Raw genomic sequence first — 27603 nt, 5'->3', positions numbered from 1 at the left:
CTTTGACTCTTTTTGTGGACACACTACACATCTGCTCTGCTTCCCGCAAACCCCTAAACCCAGGCTGATTATGAGAAAAACCCCAAGTAAACCACAATGGAGGACATTCTACACAATACCTGACCAATCCTCCTAACACTGTTCCAGGTCCTCAGAAGTAAAGTCTGAGAGACTGTCACAGCCAAGAAGAGCCTGACATGATGACTAAATGTCCTATGGGATCCTAGATAGGATCCTGGGAGAGAAAAAGGCAGAACTAAGGGAAACCAAATAAGATGTGAGCTTATTTAATAATATAGTAATACCCAGTCATTAAGTATGACAAGAAATGATGTAAGATGTTGGTCAGGAGTGGTGGCTCATGTCTGTAATCCCAGCACTTTGGGAGGCTGAGGCGGGCGGATCACCTGAGATCAGGAGTTCAAGACCAGCCTGGTCAACGTGGTGAAACCTCATCTCTACTAAAAATACAAAAATTAGCCGGGCATGATGGCAGGCGCCTGTAATACCAGCTACTCAGGAGGCTGAGGCAGGAGAATCGCTTGAACCTGGGAGGCGGAGGTTGCAGTGAGCCGAGATCACGCCACTGCACTCCAGCCTGGTTGAGACTCTGTCTGGAAAAAAAAAAAAAAAAAAAAAAAAAAGATGTTAAACCTATCTGATACATGTTGATATGTTAAAAAGAGGGGAAACTAGGTTGCGTCTACATGGGAAATCTGCATTTTCTTCCCAATTTCTGTATGAATCTAAAACTAATTTAAAATAAAACCTCTATTTAAAAATTGTAATTTTTTCAGATATCTGCTAAATTATTTGTACTAAAAATTAGTAATTGACAGTAACTACTCCTACTTTTAAAAATAAGAGCATTCATGATACTGCAAAGTAAATTATACAGACTAATATATACTTTCAAAGAAATGCCCCTTTTACATGTTTTATGTTATGATAACATATATGTGTAAACATGGTCATATCATTTTTCTTATGGTGTAGTTCACTCTCTAAGAAAGCTGGTCATCTTAGAACCAGGGAAAAAAATTCACATTTTGGAGACTATTTCAATTTACGGCTGGACGTTTTCAAAGTATGACTTTGTGGGAAAAAAAAAAAAGTTCAAATTGATTCATTGTGACTGGATCACTTATTCTAATGAATGCTTGTCTTTATTTTGTTTCCCAGCATTCCTTTCAGCTATGATACAACAGAAGCAAATATTTGCCACTGGAAAAAATATTCAAAGACACTCTTAGGTTAATCTATAGCTGATGACAGTCAGTCTAGTCTATATAGCAAGCAGCTTCAAGATATGATTACTTAGCTAAGAGGGAAATGGGACGTGACTGCTGCCTCATTCCCACGCCTCTCTGGACCTGATAATTTAGAGGAAGCTCACATTCGCAAGATAAAAATTTTCTTTTCTTTCTCAGTATTAAATATGCTGTCACAATAGAAGAAAGCTTTACTGACTTCTTAAATGATGTGTTGAGACCGGAAACCTAAAATGATAGTTACTGAGAATACTGCTAATGCCCTAAGTTTTTAGTCACACCCTCACCTAGGTAGGAACCTAACCAAAAGGGGAGAACTGTTGAACAAATTACGGGAGGTCATTGTTTTGGTCACAACTCCCGCATTAGGCCACACTGAGCAGGCAAAACCAGAATGGAGACACTCACGCTGAATGACACACAACAAAGCTGAAACTTTAAGGAAGTAGATAGATCCCAAAAGAGCTCCCTTTTTCCCTGAAGAGATTCCAGTCTACCTGAGTCAGCATAAAGAAGTCCCCTCTGCTTTAATTCTTACCAAAACAAGTAACTTGAAGTAATCTGATATTAACAAATCAGTTGTTATTTTCTATTGCTCTATTTCCGCCTTACACAACACAGTGTTCTGCTATTGCCCAGAGGGCACTGAGACCAAATAAAACTTGAAAATGCCACACTGAAAGCAAATAAGTCCTAATAACTCAATTTACAACGATAACAAAGAGTGACACCAATGCCCAAAGTTTTGATCAATATCTCAAAATTGAGAGGCTGACCAAAAGGGAGGAATTCTTACATCAAACAACATTTGGGCTTTAGAAGCCTCCCAAGGAGTCCTTGTAAAGAGTCGCGGCCGGGCGCCGTGGCTCACGCCTGTAATCCCGGCACTTTGGGAGCCGAGACGGGTGGATCATGAGGTCAGGAAATCGAGACCATCATGGCTTACAAGGTGAAACCCAGTCTCTACTAAAAAAAAATACAAAAAAATTAGCCGGACTTGGTGGCGGCAGCCTGCAGTCCCAGCTACTCGGGAGGCCGGGACAGGAGAATGGCATGAACCCGGGAGGCGGAGCTTGCTGTGAGCTGAGATCGCGCCACTGCACTCCAGCCTGGGCGACAGAGCGAGACTCAGCCTCAAAAAAGAAAAAAGAAGAAGAAGAAGAAGAATCGCAACCTAATTTAGTATAGAAACAAACTGAAAATCTGACTTGGGAATGTATCATGGTAACAAACAGCGGCGGTTCAGCCAATCACATCAGCCGAGTGTCAGTCAATGGCCGGCAGCCAGCTGTTCAAAACAAGATCCAAGAAGGCAAATCCGGGCTGTAACCAGGTCTGTAACCAATCCAGCCACCTCTATACCTCACTTCTGTTTTCTGTATGTCACTTTTTTTCTCTGGCTATAAATATAACCCGCACATGTTGTGTGGCAGATCATTCTGAACCATTTTTGGTCTGGACTGCTGCCTGATTCTAGAACCACAAAAAAAAAGCCAGTTAAGATCTGCAAACCCACATTTGTTGTAATTTTGTATTTTAACAGTTGTGCCCTACAAAAGACATTAAGCTGAAATTAATTAAAAATCATTTACAGTCATGATTAGGTCATAAAAAATTGTCAAACATAACAATTCTTCAAAAAAAGCTAAAAAGTATATTTTAAAAATACTGTTGATGGAAAAAAGAGTGCAAAGTAGATAGGAAAATTATGTACAAAACTAAAAACAGAGGAGAAATTAAAAGTCAAATAATTGCATCAAACTGGAAACCTAGAAAAAATGGGTGATTTCCTAGTAAAAATACACATTAACAAAATGGGCACTGAAATAAGGCAACTATGAATATACCAATTAGCATAGAAAAGCTAAGAAAGGTCCTTAAAGATCTCCCAGTGGAAAAAGGCCCCAGGACCATCTGGGTCCATAGCTTAGTGTAAGCTGACTTAACTAAATGTGATTTTACACTCGTGCATTGCATACATATGATGGTGGTCCCATGAGATAAAAATGGAGCTGAAAAATTCCTTCCTAGCCATCTTGTCATAAGCTCATGGCTCAACAAATTACTTTTTCTCTCTTCTGATACCATGAAAGGAAAATAAATCTCAGGACCTCCAAATCACTAAGCCAAGGGAAAAGTCAAGCTGGGAGCTATGTCAGGCAAACCTGCCCTCATTCTATTCCTAACTAAGATAGCTACAAAGATAAAAAGCTACATACCTCACTCACAATTTGCCCACAAAGAATTTCCTTTTGGACAAAGGACAGACAGCACTCAAAGTCATCCCTCACCTGAGACAGATGCATATCTGATTGCTTCCTCTGCCCTATTATTTATGTAAAAATGCAGATTCATTGAGCCAGACTAAATTGTGTATTCAGTGGAAGGCTGATGAAGGATTCAAAAGAACGCAACCTTTTGTCTCTAACCTACTTCTGACCTGGAAGCACCCCCACTTCCTGCTTCCAGTTGTCCCGCCTTACTGGGCCAAATGACTGTACATCTTACACGTCTCATGTATCCCTAAAATGTACAAAAGCAAGCTCTACCCTGGCCACCTTGGACACACATCGTCAGGACCTCCTGAGGCTGTGTCACGGGCGTGTCCTTAATCTTGGCAAAATAAGCTTTCTAAATTGACTGAGACCTGTCCCAGATATTCTGGGATCACAATCTACAATCACCATGGTGTTATGGTTGACTACAGCATTCAGTACAGAGACATGCTGTACAGGTTCGTAGCCTGGGAGCAATAGGCTATACTATGTAACTTAGGTGTGGAGTGGGCTACACCATCTAAGTTTTATAAGGACACTCTGCAGTGTTCACACAAAGATGAAATCACCTAAGGACACATTTCTCAGAAAGTATAACATCGTTACGAGATGCCTGAGTGTATTTTAAATGGTCAAAGCCTAGGAGAAAAAAAGAAACTTAACTCTTGTTATGGGTTAATAACAAAGCTTAAGAGAGTTAACATATTTCATCTAATCTAAGATGCCAATGATTAAAAGACATTATTTTATGCACCATCACAAATAGGTTGCCAATTAAACTGACTTTCTGAATAACGCACAAATGTGAATTTACTTCTATTAATGCCAGGAAAGTAAAATGAAAAATAAATTATGGTTTTGACATGTTAAAGCAAATACGGCGGGGGTTAGCCTGAGGCCTTCCCTAAGCAAACAGAAACCGAACTTGGAGGCATGTGAACTGACTTAAAAAAATTCACAAACCAACCACAGTCAATGCCAAAAAGCCCAGCAGCCAGTTGGCTGTATGACTAGGGACGCTGAGGGAAGCATCCCCACCACAGGCGGTCGCCTAGCTGGAGCCACTGAGGAGCCTCACTTACGGGCCACCCTAAGAGCTCGAAGCCCCAAGCCGACTTCCGTTCTGGTGCTTCCTGCGTGATTCATGAACCATTCCTTTGCCGAAATAAACTCCGCTTAAATTTATTTTACCTAAAATCCTGTTAACAGACAAAGTCCAGTATTTACACTTAAAATACGGTTGTGAAAACTCACATCTACATCTGGTCTTCAATATTTTTCAAGTACTTTAACACTCTAAGAAAAACGAGCCACTGGAACGCAAATAAAAGCAAGTCGTGGGGTGCGCGTCTCCCTGGGGCTCTCCATGTTGCCCTCAGGGTTTCTCCCTTCTCTGTCCCGGATCCACCCCAAACAAACCCAAATTGGTCAAAAATTTAAAAACGAAACAACTCAGGTATGCTGTAATAATGAGTAACAAAGCCACTTAATGATGGGCCACTTTGTAAAATAAAATAAATACAACTTGAGAAAGTGGAGCGCGAGGCAGCGCGGCCTCCTCAGCACTGAGCCGGGACGGAAAGCTTTTCCTCACCTTTCCTCGGGCAGCCTCGGGGACCATGAAGCCACAGCTTCCCCAGTCGTTCCTGAGGAGCTGAGGAGAAGGAGGCTGGGTGGTCCCTGGCCACGGTCCCCAGGTGTTCCTATAGAGCCAGCGGCGTCTCCCGAGTGGGTCCTGAGGAGGAGGAGGCTGGGTCCTCTCAGGTGTCCCTGTAGGGATGACGGCGCCTCCTGCGTAGGTCCTGAGGAGGCGGCTCGGCTCCGCCCCCTGGAGCCGCCGGGCTTCTGTGCCGGAACCCGGGCGCCTCTCGAGGTTCTGTGAGGCGGCATCGCGCCCCCTGACGGCCGTCGCAGGCGGTGCAGGATGCTCAGGTGCTCGCGGTTGAGCTGTGGCCTCGCCCCTCCGGTGGATCTCCGAAGTTCACTGTTCTGACAATTACACGCCATGACTTTTGAAAAACCACCTGAGGCCGGGCGCGGTGGCTCACGCCTGTAATCCCAGCACTTTGGGAGGCCGAGGCGGGCGGATCGCGAGGTCAGGAGATCGAGACCATCCTGGCTAACACGGTGAAACCCCGTCTCTACAAAAAAAAAAAACCAAAAAAAAATTAGCCGGGAGTGGTGGAGGGCGCCTATAGTTCCAGCTACTCGGGAGGCTGAGGCAGGAGAATCGCTTGAACCCGGGAGGGGGAGGTTTCGGGGAGCCTCCTCTAAACAGAAAAGACTGACCCCCAGTCAGTGTTTTATTTTCCCTGATGACCGCAGGCCATGAACTTATGGAACAATAAGGTAATTAGGCTCTTGGACCCAGGGAAGTAGCTCCATGCCACCTGCCCTCATTCGCTGAGCATTTTGGTTTCTCGGATCTGCTACTCAGTTTCCAGTCTCTTCCTCCCTGCCAATGCTGCCAGCGTGCCTCTTCTGCAAGCAGCAACTGCCTTCCACCTTCCATTCTCTACTCTTTAGCCATCATCTGGCTGGACTTTTCAGAATGGACTGCAAAGGAGAATAAACTGGCTGAGTCTGAGGGTGCACTCACGTGCAAAGTTGCAAGCTTTAATGTACCCATCTTGGCAGATTTTGGCTCCTTAGAGTTCTTTCTCATTTGGGGATCTCATGTGCCCTCTGATGAGGTGGGCTCACTGACTGTCTGCGCTGGTGGCATCTGGCAGCACCTTGTCACGTGCACCTAGGTAAGAACCTGGCTGCACCTGATGCTTAGCCAAACGGGGAACCCACAGTTCTGTGTATCAGGTGATGTTTAATCTCTGGAGGTTAATGAACGTGAGGGAGAGATACTGTCTGGGACTCTCCACATACTGCGTCTGAGTCACTGAAGGAAAAGAATGTGGGGTCTGTTTGCTGGGACTGGACACCTCCATAATCACATGCTCCATGAAATGCAGGCAGGAGATCTCGCTTTCTACCTCTGGGATGGGAGTGTGCAGTTTCAGAATGAGACTAGCCCACACAACTGACTCTTTATTTGGGAAAGAGAAATGAAATCAGATGCAGCAATTTAATATCCACTAAGATGATATCTTAATCACAAACACTCTTCTGGTTTTTAGAAATGTGAATGTTATTTACACTAAGTTAAAAAACCTGAATATCCAACAGCATGACACCGACTAAAGAAATACTGGCGCACTCTGGAACCTTGCACACCACTTATTGGCATGGGAACAATGGGAACACGCCTATGCAAAGATGTGCATGGAAATTAGAAGAATGCAACACTGTAGAACAGATGTGACTAGGTGCATGATCAAGAGCACACAAGACCAAGCCTGCCTCTGCACACACAAGACCGCGCCTGAGTCTGCACCACGTGACGGGACCATTGTGGAGCAAGCCGGGGAGATTTTGATGTAGGCAGCAGAGGCGTCACTTAGGGACCAGACCCTAAAACAACCCTAACCCTGGACCCTGACCCTAAAACAACCCTAACCCTGGACCCTGACCCTAAAACAACCCTAAACCTGGGCCCTGGCCCTGAGCCTAAAACCATAACCCTGGGCCCTGGACCTGAGCCTAAAACCCAAATCCTGGGCCCTAAACCTAAAACAACCCTAATTTTGGGCCCTGGCCCTGACCCTAAAACCCTAACACTGTGCCCTGATGATAAAACCCTAACCCTGGGCCCTGACCCTAAATCCCTAACCCTGGGCCCTGACCCTAAAACTCTAATCCTGGGCCCTGGCGCTGACCATAACAACCTAACCCTGGGCCCTGGCCCAGAGCCTAAAACCCTAACTCTGGGCCCTGGCCCTGAGTCTAAAACCCTAACCCTGGGCCCTGGCCCTGAGCCTAAAACCCTAACCCTGGGCCCTGGCCCTGAGCCTAAAACCCTAACCCTGGGCCCTGGCCCTGACCCTAAAACCCTAACCCTGGGCCCTGGCCCTGACCCTAAAACCCTAACCCTGGGCCCTGGCCCTGATCAAAAAACCCTAACTGTGGGCCCTGACCCTAAAACAACCCTAACCCTGGGCCCTGAACCTAAAACAACCCTAACTCTGGGCCGTGACCCTAAAACAACCCTAACCCTGGGCCCTTACCCTAAAAAAACCCTAACTCTGGGCCCTGACCCTAAAACAACCCTAACTTTGGGGCCTGGCCCTGACCCTAAAACAACCCTAACCCTGGGCCCTGACCCTAAAACAACCCTAACCCTGGGCCCTGGCCCAAAAACAACCCTAACTTTGGGGCCTGGCCCTGACCCTAAAAGAACCCTAACCCTGGGCCCTGGCCCTGACCCTAAAACAACATTAACCCTGGGCCCTGACGCTGACCCTAAAACAACCCTAACCCTGGGCCCTGGCCCTGAGCCTAAAACCCTAACGCTGGGCCCTGGACCTCAGCCTAAAACCCTAACCCTGGGCCCTGACCCTAAAACAACCCTAAATTTGGGCCCTGGCCCTGACCTTAAAACAACATTAACCCTGGGCCCTGGCCCTGACCCTTAAACAACCCTAAACCTGGGCCCTGGCCCTGACCCCAAAACAACCCTAACCCTGGGCCCTGACCCTAAAACAACACTAACCCTGGACCCTGACCCTAAAACAACCCTAACCCTGGGCCCTGACCCTAAAACAACCCTAAATTTGGGCCCTGGCCCTGACCCTAAAACAACATTAACCCTGGGCCCTGGCCCTGACCCTTAAACAACCCTAAACCTGGACCCTGAACCTAAAACAACCCTAACCCTGGGCCCTGACCCTAAAACAACCCTAACCCTGTGCCCTGACACTGAGCCTAAAACCCTAACCTTGGGCTCTGGCCTTGAGCCTGAAAACCCAATCCTGGGCCCTGGCTCTGAGCCTAAAACAACGCTAACCCTGGGCCCTGGCCCTGACCCTATAACAACCCAAACCCTGGGCCATGACCCTAAAACAACCCTAACTCTGGGCCCTGTCCCTAAAACAACCCTAACCCTGGGCCCTGACCCTAAAACAACCCTAACCCTGGGCCCTGACCCTAAAACAACCCTAACCCTGGGACCTGAACCTAAAACAACCGTAACCCAGGGCCCTGACCCTAAAACAACCCTAACCCTGGGCCCTGACTTTAAAACATCCCTACCCCTGGGCCCTGACCCTAAAACAACCCTAACCCTGGGCCCTGACACTGAGCCTAAAACCCTAACCTTGGGCTCTGGCCCTGAGCCTGAAACCCCAATCCTGGGCCCTGGCACTGAGCCTAAAACCCTAACCCTGGGCCCTGGCCCTGAGCCTAAAACCCTAACCCTGGGCCCTAACCCTAAAAGAACCATAACCCTGGGCCCTGACCCTAAAACAACCCTAACCCTGGGCCCTGACCCTAAAAGAAGCCTAACCCTGGGCCCTGACCCTAAAACAAACCTAACTCTCAGCCCTGAACCTAAAACCACCATAACCCTGGGCCCTAGCCCTGACCCTAAAACAACCCTAACCCTGGGACCTGGCCATGACCCTAAAACAACCCTAACCCTGGGCCCTGGCCCTGACTCTAAAACAACCCTAAACCTGGGCCCTGGCCCTAAAACAACCCTAACCCTGGGACCTGAACCTAAAACAACCGTAACCCAGGGCCCTGACCCTAAAACAACCCTAACCCTGGGCCCTGACTTTAAAACATCCCTACCCCTGGGCCCTGACCCTAACACAACCCTAACCCTGGGCCCTGACACTGAGCCTAAAACCCTAACCTTGGGCCCTGGCCCTGAGCCTAAAACCCTAACCCTGGGCCCTAACCCTAAAAGAACCATAACCCTGGGCCCTGACCCTAAAACAACCCTAACTCTCAGCCCTGACCCTAAAACCACCATAACCCTGGGCCCTAGCCCTGACCCTAAAACAACCCTAACCCTGGGACCTGGCCATGACCCTAAAACAACCCTAACCCTGGGCCCTGGCCCTGACTCTAAAACAACCCTAAACCTGGGCCCTGGCCCTAAAACAACCCTAACCCTGGGCCCTGACCCTAAAACAACCCTAACCCTGGGCCCAGACGCTAAAACAACCCTAACCCTGGGCACTGACCCTAAAACAACCCTAACCCTGGGCCCTAACCCTAAAACAACCCTAACTCTGGGCCCTGACCCTAAAACAACCCTAACCCGGGGCCCTGACCCTAAAACAACACTAACCCTGGGCCCTAATCCTAAAACCCTAACCCTGGGCCCTGGCCCTGAGCCTAAAACCCCAACCCTAGGCCCTGGCCCTGACCCTAAAACAACCCTAACCCTGGGCCCTGGCCCTCACCTTAAAACAACCCTAACCCTGGGCCCTGGCCCTGAGCCTAAAACCCTAACCCTGGGCCTTGGCCCTGAGCCGAAAACCCTAACCTTGGGCTCTGGCCCTGAGCCTGAAACCCCAACCCTAGGCCCTGGCCCTGAGCCTAAAACCCTAACCCTGGGCCCTGGCCCTGAGCCTGAAACCCTAACCCTGGGCCCTAACACTAAAACAACCATAACCATGGGCCCTGACCCTAAAACAACCCAAAACCTAGGCCCTGACCCTAAAACAACCCCAACCCTGGGCCCTGACCCTAAAACAAACCTAACCCTGGGCTCTGACCTTAAAACAACCATAACCCTGGGCCCTGGCCCTGACCCTAAAACAATCCTAACCCTGGGCCCTAGCCATGACCCTAAAACAATCCTAACCCTGAGCCCTGGAACTGACCCTAAAACAAGCCTAAACCTGGGCCCTGGCCCTCAGCCTAAAACCCTATCCCTAGGCCCTGGACCTGAGCCTAAAACCCTAACCCTGGGCCCTTACCCTAAAACAACCCTAAACCTGGGCCCTGGCCCTGACCCTAAAACAACCCTAACCCTGGGCCCTGACCCTAAAACAACCCTAATCCTGGACCCTGACCCTAAAACAACCCTAACCCTGGGCCCTGACCCTAAAACAACCCTAACCCTGGGCCCTGGCCCTGAGCCTAAAACCCTAACCCTGGGCCCTGGACCTGAGCCTAAAACCCTAACCCTGGGCCGTGACCCTAAAACAACCCTAACCCTGGGCCCTGGCCCTGACACTAAAACAACCCTAACCCTGGGCCCTGACCCTAAAACAACCCTAACCCTGGACCCTGACCCTAAAACAACCCTAACCCTGGGCCCTGACCCTAAAACAACCCTAACCCTGGGCCCTGACCCTAAAACAACCCTAGCCCTGGGCCCTGACCCTAAAACAACCCTAACACTGGGCCGGAACCCTAAAACAACCCTAACCCTAGGCCCTGACCCTAAAACAACCCTAACCCTGGGCCCTGTCCCTAAAACAACCCTAACCCTGGGCCCTGACCCTAAAACAACCCTAACCCTGGGCCCTGACCCTAAAACAACCCTAACCCTGGGCCCTGAACCGAAAACAACCGTAACCCAGGGCCCTGACCCTAAAACAACCCTAACCCTGGGCCCTGACTTTAAAACATCCCTACCCCTGGGCCCTGACCCTAAAACAACCCTAACCCTGGGCCCTGACACTGAGCCTAAAACCCTAACCTTGGGCTCTGGCCCTGAGCCTGAAACCCCAATCCTGGGCCCTGGCCCTGAGCCTAAAACCCTAACCCTGGGCCCTGGCCCTGAGCCTAAAACCCTAACCCTGGGCCCTAACCCTAAAAGAACCATAACCCTGGGCCCTGACCCTAAAACAACCCTAACCCTGGGCCCTGACCCTAAAAGAAGCCTAACCCTGGGCCCTGACCCTAAAACAAACCTAACTCTCAGCCCTGACCCTAAAACCACCATAACCCTGGGCCCTAGCCCTGACCCTAATACAACCCTAACCCTGGGACCTGGCCATGACCCTAAAACAACCCTAACCCTGGGCCGTGGCCCTGACTCTAAAACAACCCTAAACCTGGGCCCTGGCCCTGAGCCTAAAACCCGAACCCTGGGCCCTGGACCTGAGCCTAAAACCCTAACCCTGGGCCCTGGCCCTGAGCCTAAAACCCTAACCCTGGGCCCTGGCCCTGACCCTAAAACCCTAACCCTGGGCCCTGGCCCTGACCCTAAACCCCTAACCCTGGGCCCTGGCCCTTACCCTAAAACCCTAACCCTGGGCCCTGGCCCTGATCAAAAAACCCTAACCCTGGGCCCTGACCCTAAAACAACCCTAACCCTGGGCCCTGACCCTAAAACAACCCTAACCCTGGGCCCTGAACCTAAAACAACCCTAACCCTGGGACCTTACCCTAAAAAAACCCTAACTCTGGGCCCTGACCCTAAAACAACCCTAACCCTGGGCCCTGACCCTAAAACAACCCTAACACTGAGACCTGGCCATGACCCTAAAACAACCATAACCCTGGGGCCTGGCCCTGACCCTAAAACAACCATAAACCTGGGCCCTGCCCCTGAGCCTAAAACCATAACCCTGGGCCCTGGACCTGAGCCTAAAACCCTAACCCTGGGCCCTGAACCTAAAACAACCCTAACTTTAGGCCCTGGCCCTGACCCTAAAACCCTAACCCTGGGCCCTGACCCTAAAACCCTAACCCTGGGCCCTGACCCTAAATCCCTAACCCTGGGCCCTGACCCTAAAACTCTAACCCTGGGCCCTGGCCCTGACCCTAAAAACCTAACACTGGGCCCTGGCCCTGACCCTAAAACCCTAACCCTGGGCCCTGGCCCTGAGCCTAAAACCCTAACCCTGGGCCCTGGCCCTGACCCTAAAACCCTAACCCAGGGCCCTGGCCCTGACCCTAAAACCCTAATCCTGAGCCTTGGCCCTTACCCTAAAACCCTAACCCTGGGCCCTGGCCCTGATCAAAAAACCCTAACTGTGGGCCCTGACCCTAAAACAACCCTAACCCTGGGCCCTGACCCTAAAACAACCCTAACCCTGGGCCCTGACCCTAAAACAACCCTAACACTGGGCCCTGGCCCTGACCCTAAAACAACCCTAACCCTGGGCCCTGGCCCTGACCCTAAAACAACCCTAACCCTGGGCTCTGGCCCGGAGCCTAAAACCCTAACCCAGGGCCCTGGACCTGAGCCTAAAACCCTAACCCTGGGCCGTGACCCTAAAACAACCCTATCTTTGGGCCCTGGCCCTGACCCTAAAACACCCCTAGCCCTGGGCGCTGGCCCTGACCCTAAAACAACCCTAACCCTGGGCCCTTACCCTAAAAAAACCCTAACTCTGGGCCCTGACCCTAAAACAACACTAACACTGGGCCCTGACCCTAAAACAACCCTAACACTGGGCCCTGGCCCTGACCCTAAAACAACCCTAACCCTGGGCCCTGGCCCTGACCCTAAAACAACCCTAACCCTGGGCTCTGGCCCTGAGCCTAAAACCCTAACCCTGGGCCCTGGACCTGAGCCTAAAACCTTAACCCTGGGCCGTGACCCTAAAACAACCCTAACTTTGGGCCCTGGCCCTGACCCTAAAACACCCCTAGCCCTGGGCGCTGGCCCTGACCCTAAAACAACCCTAACCCTGGGCCCTGGCCCTGACCCTAAAACAACCCTAACCCTGGGCCCTGGCCCTGAGCTTAAAACCCTAACCCTGGACCCTGGCCCTGAGCCGAAAACCCTAACCTTGGGCTCTGGCCATAAGCCTGAAACCCCAACCCTAGGCCCTGGCCCTGAGCCTAAAACCCTAACCCTGGGCCCTGGCCCTGAGCCTAAAACCCTAACCCTGGGCCCTAACACTAAAACAAGCATACCCATGGGCCCTGACCCTAAAACAACCCTAACCCTTGGCCCTGACCCTAAAACAACCCCAACCCTGGGCCCTGACCCTAAATCAACCCTAACCCTGGGCTCTGACCCTAAAACAAACCTAACTCTCAGCCCTGACCCTAAAACCACCATAACCCTGGGCCGTAGCCCTGACCCTAAAACAACCCTAACCCTGGGACCTGGCCATGACCCTAAAACAACCCTAACCCTGGGCCCTGGCCCTGACTCTAAAACAACCCTAAACCTGGGCCCTGGCCCTGAGCCTAAAACCCGAACCCTGGGCCCTGGACCTGAGCCTAAAACCCTAACCCTGGGCCCTGGCCCTGAGCCTAAAACCCTAACCCTGGGCCCTGGCCCTGAGCCTAAAACCCTAACCCTGGGCCCTGGCCCTGACCCTAAAACCCTAATCCTGGGCCCTGGCCCTTACCCTAAAACCCTAACCCTGGGCCCTGGCCCTGATCAAAAAACCCTAACCGTGGGCCCTGACCCTAAAACAACCCTAACCCTGGGCCCTGACCCTAAAACAACCCTAACCATGGTCCCTGACCCTAAAACAACCCTAACCCTGGGCCCTTACCCTAAAAAAACCCTAACTCTGGGCCCTGACCCTAAAACAACCCTAACACTGGGCCCTGACCCTAAAACAACCCTAACCCTGGGCCCTGGCCCTGACCCTAAAACAACCCTAACCCTGGGCCCTGGCCCTGACCCTAAAACAACCCTAACCCTGGGCCCTGGCCCTGAGCCTAAAACCCTAACCCTGGGCCCTGGACCTGAGCCTAAAACCCTAACCCTGGGCCGTGACCCTAAAACAACCCTAAATTTGGGCCCTGGCCCTGAACCTAAAACACCCCTAGCCCTGGGCGCTGGCCGTAAAACAACCCTAACCCTGGGCCCTGACCCTAAAACAACCCTAACCCTGGGCCCTGACCCTAAAACAACCCTAACCCTGGGCCCTAAACCTAAAACAACCGTAACCCAGGGCCCTGACCCTAAAACAACCCTAACCCTGGGCCCTGACTTTAAAACATCCCTACCCCTGGGCCCTGACCCTAAAACAACCCTAACCCTGGGCCCTGACCCTAAAACAACCCTAAACCTGGGCCCTGGCCCTGACCCTAAAACAACCCTAACCCTGGGCCGGGACCCTAAAACAACCCTAACCCTGGGCCCTGACCCTAAAACAACCCTAACCCTGGGCCCTGTCCCTAAAACAACCCTAACCCTGGGCCCTGACCCTAAAACAACCCTAACCCAGGGCCCTGACCCTAAAACAACCCTAACCCTGGGCCCTGACTTTAAAACATCCCTACCCCTGGGCCCTGACCCTAAAACAACCCTAACCCTGGGCCCTGACACTGAGCCTAAAACCCTAACCTTGGGCTCTGGCCATGAGCCTGAAACCCCAATCCTGGGCCCTGGCCCTGAGCCTAAAACCCTAACCCTGGGCCCTGGCCCTGAGCCTAAAACCCTAACCCTGGGCCCTAACCCTAAAAGAACCATAACCCTGGGCCCTGACCCTAAAACAACCCTAACCCTGGGCCCTGACCCTAAAAGAAGCCTAACCCTGGGCCCTGACCCTAAAACAAACCTAACTCTCAGCCCTGACCCTAAAACCACCATAACCCTGGGCCCTGAACCTAAAACAACCGTAACCCAGGGCCCTGACCCTAAAACAACCCTAACCATGGGCCCTGACTTTAAAACATCCCTACCCCTGGGCCCTGACCCTAAAACAACCCTAACCCTGGGCCCTGACCCTAAAACAACCCTAAACCTGGGCCCTGGCCCTGACCCTAAAACAACCCTAACCCTTGGCCGGGACCCTAAAACAACCCTAACCCTGGGCCCTGTCCCTAAAACAACCCTAACCCTGGGCCCTGACCCTAAAACAACCCTAACCCTGGGCCCTGTCCCTAAAACAAACCTAACCCTGGGCCCTGACCCTAAAACAACCCTAACCCTGGGCCCTGACCCTAAAACAACCCTAACCCTGGGCCCTGAACCTAAAACAACCGTAACCCAGGGCCCTGACCCTAAAACAACCCTAACCCTGGGCCCTGACTTTAAAACATCCCTACCCCTGGGCCCTGACCCTAAAACAACCCTAACCCTGGGCCCTGACACTGAGCCTAAAACCCTAACCTTGGGCTCTGGCCCTGAGCCTGAAACCCCAATCCTGGGCCCTGGCCCTGAGCCTAAAACCCTAACCCTGGGCCCTGGCCCTGAGCCTAAAACCCTAACCCTGGGCCCTAACCCTAAAAGAACCATAACCCTGGGCCCTGACCCTAAAACAACCCTAACCCTGGGCCCTGACCCTAAAGGAACCTTAACCCTGGGCCCTGACCCTAAAACAAACCTAACTCTCAGCCCTGACCCTAAAACCACCATAACCCTGGGCCCTAGCCCTGACCCTAAAACAACCCTAACCCTGGGACCTGGCCATGACCCTAAAACAACCCTAACCCTGGGCCCTGGCCCTGACTCTAAAACAACCCTAAACCTGGGCCCTGGCCCTGAGCCTAAAACGCGAGCCCTGGGCCGTGGACCTGAGCCTAAAACCCTAACCCTGGGCCCTGAACCAAAAACAAACCTAACTTTGGGCCCTGGCCCTGACCCTAAAACAACCCTAAGCCTGGGCCCTGGCCCTGACCCTAAAACAATGCAAACCCTGGGCCCTGGCCCTGACCCTATAACAACCCTACCCCTGGGCCCTGACCCTAAAACAACCCTAACCCTGGGCCCTGACCCTAAAACAACACTAACCCTGGGCCCTGACCCTAAAACAACACTAACCCTGGGCCCTGACCCTAAAACAACACTAACCCTGGGCCCTGACCCTAAAACAACACTAACCCTGGGCCCCGACCCTAAAACAACCCTAACTTAGGGCCCCGGGCCCTGACCCTAAAACAACCCTAACCCTGGGCCCCGGGCGCTGACCCTAAAGCCCTAACCCTGGGCCCCGGGCCCTGGTCTTAAAGCCCTAAACCTGGGCCCAGGGCCCTGGCCCTAAAGCCCTAACCCTGGGACCCGGGCCCTGGCCCTAAAGCCCTAACCCTGGGCCCCGGGCCCTGGCACTAACGCCCTAACCCTTGGCCACGGGCCCTGGCCCTAAAGCCCTAACCCTGGGCCCGGGGCCCTAAGCCTAAAACCCTAACCCTGGGCCCTGGACCTGAGCGTAAAACCTTAACCCTGGGCCCTGACCCTGAACCTAAAGCCCTAAACATGGGCTCTGGCCCTGAGCCTGAAACCCCAACCCTGGGCCCTAGACCTGAGCCTGAAACCCTAACCCTGGGCCCTGACCCTAAAACAACCCTAACCCCGGGCCCTGACGCTAAAACAACCCTAACCCTCGGCCGTGACCCTAAAACAACCCTAACCCTGGGCCCTGACCCTAAAACAACCCTAACCCTGGGCCCTGACCCTAAAAGAACCCTAACTTAGGGCCCCGGGCCCTGACCCTAAAACAACCCTAACCCTGGTGCCCGGGCCCTGGCCCTAAAGCCCTAACCCTGGTCCCCGGGCCCTGGCCCTAAAGCCCTAACCCTGGTCCCCGGGCCCTGTCCCTAAAGCCCTAACCCTGGGCCACGGGCCCTGGCCCTAAAACCCTAACCCTGGGCCCTGGACCTGAGCCTAAAACCCTAACCCTGGGCCCTGAACCTAAAACAACCCTAACTTTAGGCCCTGGCCCTGACCCTAAAACCCTAACCCTGGGCCCTGACCCTAAAACCCTAACCCTGAGCCCTGACCCTAAATCCCTAACCCTGGGCCCTGACCCTAAAACTCTAACCCTGGGCCCTGGCCCTGACCCTAAAAACCTAACACTGGGCCCTGGCCCTGACCCTAAAACCCTAACCCTGGTCCCTGGACCTGAGCCTAAAACCCTAACCCTGGGCCCTGACCCTAAAACAACCCTAACCCTGGGCCCTGACCCTAAAACAACCCTAACACTGGGCCCTGGCCCTGACCCTAAAACAACCCTAACCCTGGGCCCTGGCCCTGACCCTAAAACAACCCTAACCCTGGGCTCTGGCCCTGAGCCTAAAACCCTAACCCAGGGCCCTGGACCTGAGCCTAAAACCCTAACCCTGGGCCGTGACCCTAAAACAACCCTATCTTTGGGCCCTGGCCCTGACCCTAAAACGCCCCTAGCCCTGGGCGCTGGCCCTGACCCTAAAACAACCCTAACCCTGGGCCCTTACCCTAAAAAAACCCTAACTCTGGGCCCTGACCCTAAAACAACCCTAACACTGGGCCCTGACCCTAAAACAACCCTAACACTGGGCCCTGGCCCTGACCCTAAAACAACCCTAACCCTGGGCCCTGGCCCTGATCCTAAAACAACCCTAACCCTGGGCTCTGGCCCTGAGCCTAAAACCCTAACCCTGGGCCCTGGACCTGAGCCTAAAACCCTAACCCTGGGCCGTGACCCTAAAACAACCCTAACTTTGGGCCCTGGCCCTGACCCTAAAACACCCCTAGCCCTGGGCGCTGGCCCTGACCCTAAAACAACCCTAACCCTGGGCCCTGGCCCTGACCCTAAAACAACCCTAACCCTGGGCCCTGGCCCTGAGCTTAAAACCCTAACCCTGGACCCTGGCCCTGAGCCGAAAACCCTAACCTTGGGCTCTGGCCATAAGCCTGAAACCCCAACCCTAGGCCCTGGCCCTGAGCCTAAAACCCTAACCCTGGGCCCTGGCCCTGAGCCTAAAACCCTAACCCTGGGCCCTAACACTAAAACAAGCATACCCATGGGCCCTGACCCTAAAACAACCCAAACCCTTGGCCCTGACCCTAAAACAACCCCAACCCTGGGCCCTGACCCTAAATCAACCCTAACCCTGGGCTCTGACCCTAAAACAAACCTAACTCTCAGCCCTGACCCTAAAACCACCATAACCCTGGGCCCTAGCCCTGACCCTAAAACAACCCTAACCCTGGGACGTGGCCATGACCCTAAAACAACCCTAACCCTGGGCCCTGGCCCTGACTCTAAAACAACCCTAAACCTGGGCCCTGGCCCTGAGCCTAAAACCCGAACCCTGGGCCCTGGACCTGAGCCTAAAACCCTAACCCTGGGCCCTGGCCCTGAGCCTAAAACCCTAACCCTGGGCCCTGACCCTAAAACCCTAACCCTGGGCCCTGACCCTAAATCCCTAACCCTGGGCCCTGACCCTAAAACTCTAACCCTGGGCCCTGGCCCTGACCCTAAAACCCTAACACTGGGCCCTGGCCCTGACCCTAAAACCCTAACCCTGGGCCCTGGCCCTGAGCCTAAAACCCTAACCCTGGGCCCTGGCCCTGACCCTAAAACCCTAACCCAGGGCCCTGGCCCTGACCCTAAAACCCTAATCCTGAGCCTTGGCCCTTACCCTAAAACCCTAACCCTGGGCCCTGGCCCTGATCAAAAAACCCTAACTATGGGCCCTGACCCTAAAACAACCCTAACCCTGGGCCCTGACCCTAAAACAACCCTAACCCTGGGCCCTGACCCTAAAACAACCCTAACACTGGGCCCTGGCCCTGACCCTAAAACAACCCTAACCCTGGGCCCTGGCCCTGACCCTAAAACAACCCTAACCCTGGGCTCTGGCCCTGAGCCTAAAACCCTAACCCAGGGCCCTGGACCTGAGCCTAAAACCCTAACCCTGGGCCGTGACCCTAAAACAACCCTATCTTTGGGCCCTGGCCCTGACCCTAAAACGCCCCTAGCCCTGGGCGCTGGCCCTGACCCTAAAACAACCCTAACCCTGGGCCCTTACCCTAAAAAAACCCTAACTCTGGGCCCTGACCCTAAAACAAACCTAACACTGGGCCCTGACCCTAAAACAACCCTAACACTGGGCCCTGGCCCTGACCCTAAAACAACCCTAACCCTGGGCCCTGGCCCTGACCCTAAAACAACCCTAACCCTGGGCTCTGGCCCTGAGCCTAAAACCCTAACCCTGGGCCCTGGACCTGAGCCTAAAACCCTAACCCTGGGCCGTGACCCTAAAACAACCCTAACCCTGGGCCCTGAACCTAAAACAACCGTAACCCAGGGCCCTGACCCTAAAACAACCCTAACCCTGGGCCCTGACTTTAAAACATCCCTACCCCTGGGCCCTGACCCTAAAACAACCCTAACCCTGGGCCCTGACACTGAGCCTAAAACCCTAACCTTGGGCTCTGGCCCTGAGCCTGAAACCCCAATCCTGGGCCCTGGCCCTGAGCCTAAAACCCTAACCCTGGGCCCTGGCCCTGAGCCTAAAACCCTAACCCTGGGCCCTAACCCTAAAAGAACCATAACCCTGGGCCCTGACCCTAAAACAACCCTAACCCTGGGCCCTGACCCTAAAAGAACCCTAACCCTGGGCCCTGACCCTAAAACAAACCTAACTCTCAGCCCTGACCCTAAAACCACCATAACCCTGGGCCCTAGCCCTGACCCTAAAACAACCCTAACCCTGGGACCTGGCCATGACCCTAAAACAACCCTAACCCTGGGCCCTGGCCCTGACTCTAAAACAACCCTAAACCTGGGCCCTGGCCCTGAGCCTAAAACGCGAGCCCTGGGCCGTGGACCTGAGCCTAAAACCCTAACCCTGGGCCCTGAACCAAAAACAAACCTAACTTTGGGCCCTGGCCCTGACCCTAAAACAACCCTAAGCCTGGGCCCTGGCCCTGACCCTAAAACAATGCAAACCCTGGGCCCTGGCCCTGACCCTATAACAACCCTACCCCTGGGCCCTGACCCTAAAACAACCCTAACCCTGGGCCCTGACCCTAAAACAACACTAACCCTGGGCCCTGACCCTAAAACAACACTAACCCTGGGCCCTGACCCTAAAACAACACTAACCCTGGGCCCTGACCCTAAAACAACACTAACCCTGGGCCCCGACCCTAAAACAACCCTAACTTAGGGCCCCGGGCCCTGACCCTAAAACAACCCTAACCCTGGGCCCTGGGTGCTGACCCTAAAGCCCTAACCCTGGGCCCCGGGCCCTGGTCTTAAAGCCCTAAACCTGGACCCCGGGCCCTGACCCTAAGCCCTAACCCTGGGCCCCGGGCCCTGCCACTAAAGCCCTAACCCTGGGCCCCGGGCCCTGGCCCTAAAGCCCTAACCCTGGGCCCCGGGCCCTGGCCCTAAAGCCCTAACCCTGGGCACCGGGCCCTGGCCCTACAGCCCTAACCCTGGGCCCAGGGCCCTGGCCCTAAAGCCCTAACCCTGGGACCCGGGCCCTGGCCCTAAAGCCCTAACCCTGGGCCCCGGGCCCTGGCACTAACGCCCTAACCCTTGGCCACGGGCCCTGGCCCTAAAGCCCTAACCCTGGGCCCGGGGCCCTAAGCCTAAAACCCTAACCCTGGGCCCTGGACCTGAGCGTAAAACCTTAACCCTGGGCCCTGACCCTGAACCTAAAGCCCTAAACTTGGGCTCTGGCCCTGAGCCTGAAACCCCAACCCTGGGCCCTAGACCTGAGCCTGAAACCCTAACCCTGGGCCCTGACCCTAAAACAACCCTAACCCCGGGCCCTGACGCTAAAACAACCCTAACCCTAGGCCCTGACCCTAAAACAACCCTAACCCTGGGCCCTGACCCTAAAACAACCCTAACCCTGGGCCCTGACCCTAAAAGAACCCTAACTTAGGGCCCCGGGCCCTGACCCTAAAACAACCCTAACCCTGGTGCCCGGGCCCTGGCCCTAAAGCCCTAACCCTGGTCCCCGGGCCCTGGCCCTAAAGCCCTAACCCTGGTCCCCGGGCCCTGTCCCTAAAGCCCTAACCCTGGGCCACGGGCCCTGGCCCTAAAACCCTAACCCTGGGCCCTGGACCTGAGCCTAAAACCCTAACCCTGGGCCTTGAACCTAAAACAACCCTAACTTTAGGCCCTGGCCCTGACCCTAAAACCCTAACCCTGGGCCCTGACCCTAAAACCCTAACCCTGAGCCCTGACCCTAAATCCCTAACCCTGGGCCCTGACCCTAAAACTCTAACCCTGGGCCCTGGCCCTGACCCTAAAAACCTAACACTGGGCCCTGGCCCTGACCCTAAAACCCTAACCCTGGGCCCTGGCCCTGAGCCTAAAACCCTAACCCTGGGCCCTGGCCCTGACCCTAAAACCCTAACCCAGGGCCCTGGCCCTGACCCTAAAACCCTAATCCTGAGCCCTGGCCCTTACCCTAAAACCCTAACCCTGGGACCTGGCCCTGATCAAAAAACCCTAACTATGGGCCCTGACCCTAAAACAACCCTAACCCTGGGCCCTGACCCTAAAACAACCCTAACCCTGGGCCCTGACCCTAAAACAACCCTAACCCTGGGCCCTGTCCCTAAAACAACCCTAACCCTGGGCCCTGACCCTAAAACAACCCTAACCCTGGGCCCTGACCCTAAAACAACCCTAACCCTGGGCCCTGAACCTAAAACAACCCTAACCCAGGGCCCTGACCCTAAAACAACCCTAACCCTGGGCCCTGACTTTAAAACATCCCTACCCCTGGGCCCTGACCCTAAAACAACCCTAACCCTGGGACCTGACACTGAGCCTAAAACCCTAACCTTGGGCTCTGGCCCTGAGCCTGAAACCCCAATCCTGGGCCCTGGCCCTGAGCCTAAAACCCTAACCCTGGGCCCTGGCCCTGAGCCTAAAACCCTAACCCTGGGCCCTAACCCTAAAAGAACCATAACCCTGGGCCCTGACCCTAAAACAACCCTAACCCTGGGCCCTGACCCTAAAAGAACCCTAACCCTGGGCCCTGACCCTAAAACAAACCTAACTCTCAGCCCTGACCCTAAAACCACCATAACCCTGGGCCCTAGCCCTGACCCTAAAACAACCCTAACCCTGGGACCTGGCCATGACCCAAAAACAACCCTAACCCTGGGGCCTGGCCATGACTCTAAAACAACCCTAAACCTGGGCCCTGGCCCTGAGCCTAAAACCCGAGCCCTGGGCCCTGGACCTGAGCCTAAAACCCTAACCCTGGGCCCTGAACCAAAAACAAACCTAACTTTGGGCCCTGGCCCTGACCCTAAAACAACCCTAAGCCTGGGCCCTGACCCTAAAACCCTAACCCTGAGCCCTGACCCTAAATCCCTAACCCTGGGCCCTGACCCTAAAACTCTAACCCTGGGCCCTGGCCCTGACCCTAAAAACCTAACACTGGGCCCTGGCCCTGACCCTAAAACCCTAACCCTGGGCCCTGGCCCTGAGCCTAAAACCCTAACCCTGGGCCCTGGCCCTGAACCTAAAACCCTAACCCAGGGCCCTGGCCCTGACCCTAAAACCCTAATCCTGAGCCTTGGCCCTTACCCTAAAACCCTAACCCTGGGCCCTGGCCCTGATCAAAAAACCCTAACTATGGGCCCTGACCCTAAAACAACCCTAACCCTGGGCCCTGACCCTAAAACAACCCTAACCCTGGACCCTGACCCTAAAACAACCCTAACACTGGGCCCTGGCCCTGACCCTAAAACAACCCTAACCCTGGGCCCTGGCCCTGACCCTAAAACAACCCTAACCCTGGGCTCTGGCCCTGAGCCTAAAACCCTAACCCAGGGCCCTGGACCTGAGCCTAAAACCCTAACCCTGGGCCGTGACCCTAAAACAACCCTATCTTTGGGCCCTGGCCCTGACCCTAAAACGCCCCTAGCCCTGGGCGCTGGCCCTGACCCTAAAACAACCCTAACCCAGGGCCCTTACCCTAAAAAAACCCTAACTCTGGGCCCTGACCCTAAAACAAACCTAACACTGGGCCCTGACCCTAAAACAACCCTAACCCTGGGCCCTGGCCCTGACCCTAAAACAACCCTAACCCTGGGCCCTGGCCCTGACCCTAAAACAACCCTAACCCTGGGCTCTGGCCCTGAGCCTAAAACCCTAATCCTGAGCCCTGGCCCTTACCCTAAAACCCTAACCCTGGGACCTGGCCCTGATCAAAAAACCCTAACTATGGGCCCTGACCCTAAAACAACCCTAACCCTGGGCCCTGACCCTAAAACAACCCTAACCCTGGGCCCTGACCCTAAAACAACCCTAACCCTGGGCCCTGTCCCTAAAACAACCCTAACCCTGGGCCCTGACCCTAAAACAACCCTAACCCTGGGCCCTGACCCTAAAACAACCCTAACCCTGGGCCCTGAACCTAAAACAACCGTAACCCAGGGCCCTGACCCTAAAACAACCCTAACCCTGGGCCCTGACTTTAAAACATCCCTACCCCTGGGCCCTGACCCTAAAACAACCCTAACCCTGGGACCTGACACTGAGCCTAAAACCCTAACCTTGGGCTCTGGCCCTGAGCCTGAAACCCCAATCCTGGGCCCTGGCCCTGAGCCTAAAACCCTAACCCTGGGCCCTGGCCCTGAGCCTAAAACCCTAACCCTGGGCCCTAACCCTAAAAGAACCATAACCCTGGGCCCTGACCCTAAAACAACCCTAACCCTGGGCCCTGACCCTAAAAGAACCCTAACCCTGGGCCCTGACCCTAAAACAAACCTAACTCTCAGCCCTGACCCTAAAACCACCATAACCCTGGGCCCTAGCCCTGACCCTAAAACAACCCTAACCCTGGGACCTGGCCATGACCCAAAAACAACCCTAACCCTGGGGCCTGGCCATGACTCTAAAACAACCCTAAACCTGGGCCCTGGCCCTGAGCCTAAAACCCGAGCCCTGGGCCCTGGACCTGAGCCTAAAACCCTAACCCTGGGCCCTGAACCAAAAACAAACCTAACTTTGGGCCCTGGCCCTGACCCTAAAACAACCCTAAGCCTGGGCCCTGACCCTAAAACCCTAACCCTGAGCCCTGACCCTAAATCCCTAACCCTGGGCCCTGACCCTAAAACTCTAACCCTGGGCCCTGGCCCTGACCCTAAAAACCTAACACTGGGCCCTGGCCCTGACCCTAAAACCCTAACCCTGGGCCCTGGCCCTGAGCCTAAAACCCTAACCCTGGGCCCTGGCCCTGAACCTAAAACCCTAACCCAGGGCCCTGGCCCTGACCCTAAAACCCTAATCCTGAGCCTTGGCCCTTACCCTAAAACCCTAACCCTGGGCCCTGGCCCTGATCAAAAAACCCTAACTATGGGCCCTGACCCTAAAACAACCCTAACCCTGGGCCCTGACCCTAAAACAACCCTAACCCTGGACCCTGACCCTAAAACAACCCTAACACTGGGCCCTGGCCCTGACCCTAAAACAACCCTAACCCTGGGCCCTGGCCCTGACCCTAAAACAACCCTAACCCTGGGCTCTGGCCCTGAGCCTAAAACCCTAACCCAGGGCCCTGGACCTGAGCCTAAAACCCTAACCCTGGGCCGTGACCCTAAAACAACCCTATCTTTGGGCCCTGGCCCTGACCCTAAAACGCCCCTAGCCCTGGGCGCTGGCCCTGACCCTAAAACAACCCTAACCCTGGGCCCTTACCCTAAAAAAACCCTAACTCTGGGCCCTGACCCTAAAACAAACCTAACACTGGGCCCTGACCCTAAAACAACCCTAACCCTGGGCCCTGGCCCTGACCCTAAAACAACCCTAACCCTGGGCCCTGGCCCTGACCCTAAAACAACCCTAACCCTGGGCTCTGGCCCTGAGCCTAAAACCCTAACCCTGGGCCCTGGACCTGAGCCTAAAACCCTAACCCTGGGCCGTGACCCTAAAACAACCCTAACTTTGGGCCCTGGCCCTGACCCTAAAACACCCCTAGCCCTGGGCGCTGGCCCTGACCCTAAAACAACCCTAACCCTGGGCCCTGGCCCTGACCCTAAAACAACCCTAACCCTGGGCCCTGGCCCTGAGCTTAAAACCCTAACCCTGGACCCTGGCCCTGAGCCGAAAACCCTAACCTTGGGCTCTGGCCATAAGCCTGAAACCCCAACCCTAGGCCCTGGCCCTGAGCCTAAAACCCTAACCCTGGGCCCTGGCCCTGAGCCTAAAACCCTAACCCTGGGCCCTAACACTAAAACAAGCATACCCATGGGCCCTGACCCTAAAACAACCCTAACCCCTGGCCCTGACCCTAAAACAACCCCAACCCTGGGCCCTGACCCTAAAACAACCCTAACCCTGGGCTCTGACCCTAAAACAAACCTAACTCTCAGCCCTGACCCTAAAACCACCATAACCCTGGTCCCTAGCCCTGACCCTAAAACAACCCTAACCCTGGGACCTGGCCATGACCCTAAAACAACCCAAACCCTGGGCCCTGGCCCTGACTCTAAAACAACCCTAAACCTGGGCCCTGGCCCTGAGCCTAAAACCCGAACCCTGGGCCCTGGCCCTGAGCCTAAAACCCTAACCCTGGGCCCTGGCCCTGAGCCTAAAACCCTAACCCTCGGCTGTGACCCTAAAACAACCCTAACTTTGGGCCCTGGCCCTGACCCTAAAACACCCCTAGCCCTGGGCGCTGGCCCTAAAACAACCCTAACCCTGGGCCCTGACCCTAAAACAACCCTAAACCTGGGCCCTGGCCCTGACCCTAAAACAACCCTAACCCTGGGCCCTGACCCTAAAACAACCCTAACCCTGGGCCCTGACCCTAAAACAACCCTAACCCTGGGCCGGGACCCTAAAACAACCCTAACCCTGGGCCCTGACCCTACAACAACCCTAACCCTGGGCCCTGTCCCTAAAACAACCCTAACCCTGGGCCCTGACCCTAAAACAACCCTAACCCTGGGCCCCGGGCCCTGGTCCTAAAGCACTAATCCTGGGCCCCGGGCCCTCACCCTAAAGCCCTAACGCTGGGCCCCGGGCCCTGCCACTAAAGCCCTAACCCTGGGCCCCGGGCTCTGCCCCTAAAGCCCTAACCCTGGGCCCCGGGCCCCGGCCCTAAAGCCCTAACCCTGGTGCCCGGGCCCTGGCCCTAAAGCCCTAACCCTGGTCCCCGGGCCCTGGCCCTAAAGCCCTAAACCTGGTCCCCGGGCCCTGGCCCTAAAGCCCTAACCCTGGACCACGGGCCCTGTCCCTAAAGCCCTAACCCTGGGCCACGGGCCCTGGCCCTAAAACCCTAACCCTGGGCCCTGGCCCTGAGCCTAAAACCCTAACCCTGGGCCCTGGCCCTGAGCCTAAAACCCTAACCCTGGGCCCTAACCCTAAAAGAACCATAACCCTGGGCCCTGACCCTAAAACAACCCTAACCCTGGGCCCTGACCCTAAAAGAACCCTAACCCTGGGCCCTGACCCTAAAACAAAGCTAACTCTCAGCCCTGACCCTAAAACCACCATAACCCTGGGCCCTAGCCCTGACCCTAAAACAACCCTAACCCTGGGACCTGGCCATGACCCAAAAACAACCCTAACTCTGGCCCCTGGCCCTGACTCTAAAACAACCCTAAACCTGGGCCCTGGCCCTGAGCCTAAAACCCGAGCCCTGGGCCCTGGACCTGAGCCTAAAACCCTAACCCTGGGCCCTGAACCAAAAACAAACCTAACTTTGGGCCCTGGCCCTGACCCTAAAACAACCCTAAGCCTGGGCCCTGGCCCTGACCCTAAAACAATGCAAACCCTGGGCCCTGGCCCTGACCCTATAACAACCCTACCCCTGGGCCCTGACCCTAAAACAACCCTAACCCTGGGCCCTGACCCTAAAACAACCCTAACCCTGGGCCCTGACCCTAAAACAACACTAACCCTGGGCCCTGACCCTAAAACAACACTAACCCTGGGCCCTGACCCTAAAACAACACTAACCCTGGGCCCTGACCCTAAAACAACACTAACCCTGGGCCCCGACCCTAAAACAACCCTAACTTAGGGCCCCGGGCCCTGACCCTAAAACAACCCTAACCCTGGGCCCCGGGCCCTGGTCCTAAAGCACTAATCCTGGGCCCCGGGCCCTCACCCTAAAGCCCTAACGCTGGGCCCCGGGCCCTGCCACTAAAGCCCTAACCCTGGGCCCCGGGCTCTGCCCCTAAAGCCCTAACCCTGGGCCCCGGGCCCCGGCCCTAAAGCCCTAACCCTGGTGCCCGGGCCCTGGCCCTAAAGCCCTAACCCTGGTCCCCGGGCCCTGGCCCTAAAGCCCTAAACCTGGTCCCCGGGCCCTGGCCCTAAAGCCCTAACCCTGGACCACGGGCCCTGTCCCTAAAGCCCTAACCCTGGGCCACGGGCCCTGGCCCTAAAACCCTAACCCTGGGCCCTGGCCCTGACCCTAAAACCCTAACCCTGGGCCCTGGCCCTGAGCCTAAAACCCTAACCCTGGGCCCTGGCCCTGAACCTAAAACCCTAACCCAGGGCCCTGGCCCTGACCCTAAAACCCTAATCCTGAGCCTTGGCCCTTACCCTAAAACCCTAACCCTGGGCCCTGGCCCTGATCAAAAAACCCTAACTATGGGC

At 54.7% G+C, this 27603-nt stretch overlaps 2 long non-coding RNA genes across 2 annotated transcripts in view; both read right to left on the bottom strand.

The window, feature by feature from the left end:
- Positions 1-5576, bottom strand: part of LOC134756489 (uncharacterized) — an 87443-nt gene extending 81867 nt beyond the window's left edge. The window contains exon 1 of the long non-coding RNA XR_010129228.1: positions 5142-5576. This is a non-coding gene — a long non-coding RNA (uncharacterized lncRNA). The remainder of the gene's footprint in view (positions 1-5141) is intronic.
- The window catches only part of LOC134756490 (uncharacterized), a 61328-nt gene continuing 39300 nt past the window's right edge, over positions 5576-27603 (bottom strand). Inside the window, exon 3 of the long non-coding RNA XR_010129229.1 lies at positions 5576-5688. This is a non-coding gene — a long non-coding RNA (uncharacterized lncRNA). The remainder of the gene's footprint in view (positions 5689-27603) is intronic.

This window comes from Gorilla gorilla, chromosome 9 (genome assembly GCF_029281585.2).
Source record: "Gorilla gorilla gorilla isolate KB3781 chromosome 9, NHGRI_mGorGor1-v2.1_pri, whole genome shotgun sequence".
Lineage (NCBI taxonomy): Eukaryota > Metazoa > Chordata > Mammalia > Primates > Hominidae > Gorilla > Gorilla gorilla.
The sequence above is the reverse complement of the archived record's forward strand: the minus strand, read 5'-3'. Positions and strand labels throughout refer to the sequence as shown.